Source organism: Corvus brachyrhynchos, unplaced genomic scaffold (assembly GCF_000691975.1).
Source record: "Corvus brachyrhynchos isolate BGI_N302 unplaced genomic scaffold, ASM69197v1 scaffold94, whole genome shotgun sequence".
Lineage (NCBI taxonomy): Eukaryota > Metazoa > Chordata > Aves > Passeriformes > Corvidae > Corvus > Corvus brachyrhynchos.
This window is the reverse complement of record NW_008238330.1, coordinates 7,225,944-7,234,002: the sequence shown is the minus strand read 5'-3', so window position 1 is coordinate 7,234,002 and position 8,059 is coordinate 7,225,944. Positions and strand designations below refer to the sequence as shown.

General features: G+C 43.2%; 1 protein-coding gene across 1 annotated transcript in view; it reads left to right on the top strand.

Moving 5' to 3' along the window:
* Nucleotides 1-8,059, top strand: part of LOC103615851 (endonuclease/exonuclease/phosphatase family domain-containing protein 1) — a 52,881-nt gene that overhangs the window by 31,512 nt on the left and 13,310 nt on the right. The window lies entirely within an intron of this gene.

Here is an 8,059-nt window from a genome sequence, read left to right as displayed (position 1 = left end):
GAGATTCAGATGATGGCAAATCAATATAGCTCACTGGCCAGTTTGTTTGGGGTGATTTTGATCAGTGAATAAGATACTGTTTCATATCACTTTTGTATCTCATGTTTCATTGGATGGTTTTCTATTTGCTTTCTATATTAAGGTCTAGGTTCTGATAAACTCATTGTCACCTCCTGCGCTCCGGGTAGTTACTGGGTGAGTAAGGTTGTACTCACAGTGGTGTCATTTTACACCGCACCTCAGAAATCGATTCCTGGGAAAATAATCGACCCAGGATTAAGCATAAAAAACCAAAGCCCAACCCCCTAACAAAACCCAAAAAAACTTCCCAAACAAACAAACAAAAAACCCCCAACAAAACCCCACAAAAACCCCACAACCAACAAACACCCAAAACCCACACAAACAAAACCCAAAAAAAGATGTTCCTAGGAAGCCATTGACTCCTGGTTGCCCAGTACCTGATATCCAGTCCAAATTAACACATAGTTTAGGTCTCCAAACAACTGCTGCATGGATGTTGATGAAATTTGTGATTCTGTGATTTTAGCACAGCTACTCAGTTGAGCTGGGTACTGTTTTATGACAGCATAGTGCAAGAACTCAAACACTCAACTCTCATAAAACCAGCTTTATAAAAAAGATGTCCTCATAGTCACCAGGGCTTCTTTTTATTCTTCTTTATGTCATGTCAGTCCCCTTGGCATGTCATTATAGCTGTTAATGATTATAGTGCCTATTTATGAAGTATAAAACATTGTCTTGAAAAGACTTCAGGAATAAATTTGTGACCATCCTTGATGACCTCTTGAGCCTTAATTACTGAATTATGTTTAAAATAAAAAAAGTCTTTAGGAGTACGGAAAGAAGTAGTCAGGAAGTGTCTTCTGCCAAATGAGTCTGTCCCATGAAGTACAAGGAACAAGCTCAGCTTGTGAATGGAAACATTAAAAATTAAGAGCCCACTAATTTTCTACATGGAGGCCTGGTAGATATGGCTGTCCTCTTCCATAGGGAAAGGGCAGCATAGATTTCCACCAAGCACCTATGTAGACACCTTCCCATTAAATGGCAAACTGGATGAAAGATAGTGAGTATTCAATTTTGACAATAGGCAGCTGAACATCCCATAATTCTTCACTAGTGCCCCCAGCACTAAAAATGTGTTAGTGGAGTTATTGTATTGCCTCTTTCAGTTGTTGTTTTGCTGCTCTGCACCAAAGGTTCTTCTGTGTCTTCCTTTTGAAGATCTATAAGAAGACGTTGTTTGTATAAATAATCACCTTTGTTTCGGATGAAGGTAGGAGAACAGGCCAGTGAATGATCTGTGTTGTTGTCCTGGGAACACAGTGTTTAAAGGCAACCAAAGAACTGGGTTTATGGGCTACAATCTGTTTTTTGAATCATACATTCAAAGATTAAGACAGTAATTTCCTCTTAGATATTACAGAAAATTAAGCATTTGGGTGGTTGTGGTGAGCTATAATTCATCTGGGAGGGCAGTGTAATAAGTCACTGCTAAGCTTTTCCAAAATAAGTACTCAAAAGGGAAAGCAAGTAACTTGGGAGTGCACACTTAGGCTCCTACCACTCCCCAGTGGATCCTGTAAAGCCTGACTTAAGAAAAAAAAAATGATTTGATTCCAACAAGTTCATATAGGAAACAAACCGTCACACACTTTTGATAACTGAGATAATGTTGAGCTTATCAGCACAATTATTCCCCGCACATTCCCGCAGTACAATGGGTACATTGAACACAGCAGCGGCAGGAGAGGGGCACGTGTCCAGCTGGATCCACATCCATGGGCTGGTTCAAAAGAGAGTCAAGCTCATGAAGGGGCTCAGATACCTGATGTGGGAAACAATGCCTTCAGTTTGAAAAACTTTCCAATCCTGCCAGGCATCATTTAGCTGCTGCCTAACCCCGAGGTGTTAGGTGACAGGCTCCTCTGACGCTTTGCTGAGCAGTGCCTCTCTGCAGACATGGAATTACCCACCTCTGAAGCAGGCAGAGGGACTGGACCACTTAGTTTCTAGCCTGTGTATAGATGGGCCTGAAAAATGATCCTTCCTCATCCTATCTCCTTTGAGAAGCTCAGTCCTGGAAGTTTCCTTTTTTAAAAGTACAAAGCTTAGAAGTGGCTTTTGCAGCAAAGCTGGGAATTCAGGTCACCACAAGGCTAAGGGGGGTGAGGCTGCAGTATGGTGAGCGTTTGCTCTGTGGTCCATAACATAGTGTCTGGAGCTGTCATTCAGGAGCTGAGTGAGAATCTGATCTTCAGAGGAAAGAAATCCTTCCTCTGTGGGTGTCTGAATTACTGGTGTGCTCTTTAAGAAGCAGAAGCAGCACATTTTCCAGGAAAAATTGAGTCCTTCTTGAGTTGAGGAAGAAGCCATAGGTGCCTTCAGAGGGACCAAGCTTTGGGACCCCAATTTGCACATTATCCCAACAAATGATCTTTGCATGTCCATAGCACACAAAGGTATGTAGAGGTGGTGACTGTGCCTGTGGGTCCTGTATTATTTCTGAAGAAAGATAAGGGATTAATATTTGTCTGTGCCTTGCTTTCACCTCTCGCAATGAGTATATAGAGCTTCTTGAAGAGTGAATTAGATAATGTTTGTGAAGAATGTGGAGGGTAGCAAGAATTTATTTGGTCATGAATCTGGATGTTTTGGTTTAGTTCTAGGAACAACAAACCAGTACAGAAAGGACAGGAAGGTATTGCCCCAGGTATCAATGACCCAGTACAAATAGGACATGCTGGCATGGCCAAAGGGGAAGATAAGTTTTCCAGGTGTCAATCTATGGCCTTTGCCTGTTCAGTGAATTGATTCTTTTTTTTTTTTTTTCTTCTTTGTCCTAGAATTTTTCTCCCAAACTTTTAAATATTGTAAAATTATTTTCTCAGCTGTAACGTCATTGTAGAATTTTGTACAACATGGAGAAATAGAAAACATTTTCTATCACAAATACATACATATGGCTAGGACTGAAAGTGATTCCCTGAAGGGGGGTTGCTCTCCTTTGAAAACTTGTAATTACCTGCCTTTCAGACCCCCATCTGCCTTTGCCTAATATCAATACATGAACAACACAAGCAGTAAAGATTATGCAGTCTTTATTGAAACCTTCCTGAAAGGGACTAGTTGAATGGGCATGTGAAAGATGTTATAACTTAACGTAGGGTCACCCCAGTTTTCCCACATGCTACTTATGTGGAATGGAGTTGGTGAATGCACCCCCCACAGCAGGGGATGCATCTCCTTGTGTGTGTTTTTCAACTGTGTTGCAAACAGGAAAGGGATATGCTTGAGAGAAAGGCAAACAAGCAATGGAGGCCTGAGACAACATTTTTGTCAGTGGGAAATGAGATCCAGTGATGAGTCTCAGTTTCAGGCTTTAACCATAATAACCCTTCCTTCCATGATTTTACATTTGGTTATAGGAGAATCCAGATGTCACTGAAACACCTGATGCTCCTATGTGTCCCCTTCCTGAGTTACTCCAGCCTGTGGGAAGTGCATTCAGTGTTACCCAGCTGCAAAAGTGTGCTGAGCCTCCTGGCCCTGCTGTGTCTTTGATCCCCTCTTGACTTGCCTTGCACTGTCACGTGTGCCTGCACCAGGACAACAATCCTGAAGCCTCTGACCTTTCCCTATACCTACCTCACTAGCCAGTACAATAAAATACAGCACCCCCAAGTCTCTTCATCCCCCAACTCTGCTTTTCCTCCTCACAAACATGATCTAACAAAACATTCTTCTTCTGGAAGTCAAATCAAAATTTTGCTCGAAAACCAAAAGAGTTGATTTCAAATTCTTGGAAATATTTGCAGTGTTTCTGCTCCTGGCTTTCTGGGTCAGGCTTCATTAGGGTGCACCAACTGTAGCTGTGTCCTATGGTAGATTGGATTTGGATTATGGGTGTTCAAGTCTGCTTTTTCAATTCGAAATAAAAGTACAGTCCAGTTGGATGAATAAAGAAAGGATAATGTGAATTTAATTTTTAATTTATACAGTACATAGGGATGGATTAAAAATGATCAGTGCCAGATGGTCTCATGAAGCCACTGTCAACTTTGTTGTATCTTCTATCTGAAATATATTACATCATGTTTCAGGATGGGATTTTTATTGAGGAGTGTTTTGGGCCTTCTCCTCAAGTGCCACGGCTTAATTTACAAGGTCTATCTTAGAGCTCCTCTGTTTACTCTTCCCAGATGCACCAAGTCCAATACTGGGAGATGTTCTTTAGTACAAAACAGCCCTTACCTTAAAGTCCAAGTATCTTTCCCCACGGAAAGACAAATCTTTGCTAATATGACACCTCTACATAGCAGAGATTATAAGGAATTTATAGAAGTTTCTTACTCATCTCTAGTACTCACTAAAGCTGCTCCCTCTAGTGCTTATTAAAAGAAAAGTAAATGTGTATATGTGACGTCTAGAAAGGGAATATTTATTCTGTTGCTCTCATCTCTCTTCTCCATTAAGGGGAACGAAAATCACCTTTGCTTTGATGAAGCATGTAGTTGTTCACCTCAACTGCAGTGCCCCTTTGGCCTGGCAGCATCTGTGGTAATTAACCAAAATGGCCATTTGTTTTGAGTGCCTTTCTGAAGTTCAGGTGATGATTAATGTGCCTAGATGTACCACGCCACAACAGCAGGCTCACCCTGGAATCTCCTCCTCACTGCTCTTTCTCCCCTTGCCCTTCTCACAGCCTCTGCTCTGACTCCAGGTCTGAAACAAAGGTATCCTCCAAAGACCAATCCCTTGGCTAATAAGAAACATGTAATTTATGAAACCCGAAGGCATTGTTTTCCTGGGTCACATTTAGTTTCCTTGGGATTTAGGAGTAGCCCGTCTTCTTTTTGAGCAAAAGGTGTTCACCACGAGGGAGGTCACTGGCTCAGGGTGGTCCCCAGAGCTGGTATTAGGAGTGTAACACTTGGCAAACCAAGATGTTCAGCATGGAGTGGTGTCATCATCTGGGAAGGATGACCCTGCTGCAAAAACGGGGCTGGCTGCAGAAATAGCACCCCAAAATAAAACACAGAGTAACCAGGGCATCCTGACAAAGAGATGATGGGAGCTGCTTGTGTGCAGAACTGCAGAGTGCTCTCTGGCAGCTCTACTGGTGGGCAGAGTTACTGCTCTGGAGGAGATCGAACTTCATGCACAAATTAGATGTTCTTGCAGTGCTTGGAGTGCCCTGGGGAGGCAGGTAGGTGTGTTAGGAAGACTGTAACTGCCTTACAGTCTCCGGCATGTGCCAGCCCAGCATGTTTTTTTCCCTGCTCCCAAATTAGTCCAAGGCCCCTTGCCTTAACTTCTACAGTCACTCCTTAAATGTGCATTTCTCCAGCTTCTTCCAGCTGCCCTCTCTTCTTTTCCAAAGTCAGTCATAAGTACCTGTCTCTGCTTCTGGACAGGCAGGGAGGGACAGGTGCCAGCCCTTTATCAGGGTGGACAAAGAGCAATTGCATCTTTTGATCCTCCCTTCTTAGGAAAATGACGTGTTGCTGATCAGCAAATTCAACAGGGCTTGTCCCAGTTCCTGGGGTAGTGGCTCTTTTTGGTGCCTTGCATGCCAAATGAGGTCAGTCACAGAATTGCAGACTCATTTTTAGTTGGGGAAGACCTTTAATATCATTGAATCCAGTGGGCAGGTAGGTACCTGGCACAAGGTGACCCCTCACAAGCACAGGCTGCTCTTTGTTTGGAGTATGCCTTGGAGCCTGGTGCTGCCATGTTCCTGCTCCCTGGGAGCACTGCCTATCCCACAAAAACCAGCACCCAGCTAGAAGAGAGACCACAGGGCATCTGTGTAAATAAGCCCTGGTGCTGTTGGTCTCACGGTGTGTGTGTGAGCTTTGACTTGGTATGTGTATGTTGTAATGAAGAAGCTGATTGAATTTCAGGAAACCTGCAGCCTGAAAGGCTCTAGAGAAAAACAAAACTAGAATGTTTTTCCTTAGGAGGACTTCTATTGGGGAAAAAAATAAGTTGTTTTGATTGAGATTTTAATTTTGATTTTTCTTTACCACTTGAAGAACTGCTTCTCAAAGGGGTTGGCATAGTTCTAACTTAGCTTTGCAAAAGAGGAAAGGCATTTTTTTTCATTCCCGGTGTGGACTAGGAGCTTGTCTGTGTATTTTTGCTGCATGAGGGAAAGCGTAATGTTGGTTGACGTTGGGTTTTGTGGGCAGAACAAAATGATTTGAAAAATGCCATTCTCACTTCAGCAAAAAAACATGACCCCAGCAAGTATGCTGTCACAGCTTCAAAATATGTGTGCCTGTAAGCCTTGGAAAATGAGTTCAGATTGAAATCAGCTGCTGTAGGCCAAGTTCTCCATAGCTGCAGCCGTACCCAGAATGGGCTTTTTTTTTCTGAACAAACCGTGTAATCTTATTTGTCGTCTTTTTGTTTGCACAAAGTCAAATCAAGGCCTTAAAAAAAAAAATCAATTTGAAGGAAACAAACTATTCAAACTAGTTGACTGCAGATGCTCTTTTTAATAAAGTGATGGTTTCTGTAGGATTTATTCAGTCCTGTCATATGCTTTGTGCTGGCTGGACTTTCCAGGCAGCTGCAACCTAGAGATAAGTTTTCTGTCAGGTTACAGTTGAACTCCTAATTTCAACAATATCTTTGTTTTTCTGATTTAAGCAATTTATGTGTTAGAAAACTCACTGACCAAATCCCCTCTGTTTGAAGACATCAGAATGGCATCAGAAGTGGGTAATTATTGCCGCCGTGATTTATCATATTAGCTAGGGTAGCACCTGGCGATCAGCTGAGAGCAGAGCTGCGTTCCCAGGCTGTGCAAACACCCTACCTGCCTCCTTGTTCTGTAAATCAGCCCAGCCCCAGCACTGCCTGGAGGTACATAATGGGCAACAATGTGGTATGTTAATGTGGCATCTTGAATAAGAACGCCCAGCCGACCTCTGTTCTAAAAGCTGTGCCAAGCGTTTTCGCTTCAGATGTGCGGCCAAAATGACTCTTGGTCTTCTGAGGCAAATAAGGCTGCCTGGGTTGTGTGTATCTGAGAATCAATGCTTACAGCTTCAGCCTGCAGCATGCTGAACTTGCAGACGAGGGAGTCAGTGAAAGATCAGGATTTGACTTTAATTTCTGAATCAAAAGATAAAATAAACATGAGAATAACTATCCTATCATTTTACTGATATCCATGTAGGAAATATTTATATCCATGTAGCTCTGTAGCTCTTCAAACCATGTTAGGCACGTCCCACTGCAAAGAGTCACTGTGCACGTGAGGTTATTGTTTGCCTTGAAAATCCTTTGTTGAATTCCTGCTTGATCTGGAGGGGTGTTCTGGATCCAAGATTTTGTCCGAGGATCCTTCTTCACTGTGAAAGCCTCTGCATTTCAACCCAGTTTCTCCAGTATCAGAACAAAATGATGCATGGTGGAAGTCCCTGTTGCTCTTTCACAGGGATGACTTCTTACTAGCCCCTTTCTCTGCAGCCAGAACCTCTGCCACAACCAGGGTGCCCAACTGCTGCCTGTCCAGCCAGAGCCTGCCTGGAGCTGACATCAGTCTTGCAAAGGACTCTAGCTCCTGTTGAGCCTGATTTTGAAACCCCTGACAAAAAGTATTCCATATTGTCCTCACCAAGGAGTTTCAGATTCCAGATTTTCGAGGGTGGTTTTTATCATTTATTTACTTTTATTTCAATCTCAAGGTGTTAGACAGGCAGACTCAGGGGCTCTCCACAGTGTCCACAGTTCTGGTATCCCTGAGCTGCTGGGCATTAGGATGCAGCCTCTCTAGCTCTGACCATGTGCTTGGACACATAATGGTTTCCAAGTGCTGTGGCTGTTCAGCAGTGACCAGGAAGAAGAGCACCTCTGGGAAGCATGAGAAGGACGTGCTAGAACTGCGTGCAAGTGTGCAGCTGCTTCCTTCATGCACGGAGGAAATCAAGTATGTGTCCCTGGCATAAAGTCAGAGGAGACTTAACCCCTAAACTCCAGCTATTGGGCTTGGCCTACACCCTTCCTCTCATGTCGTGCCAGT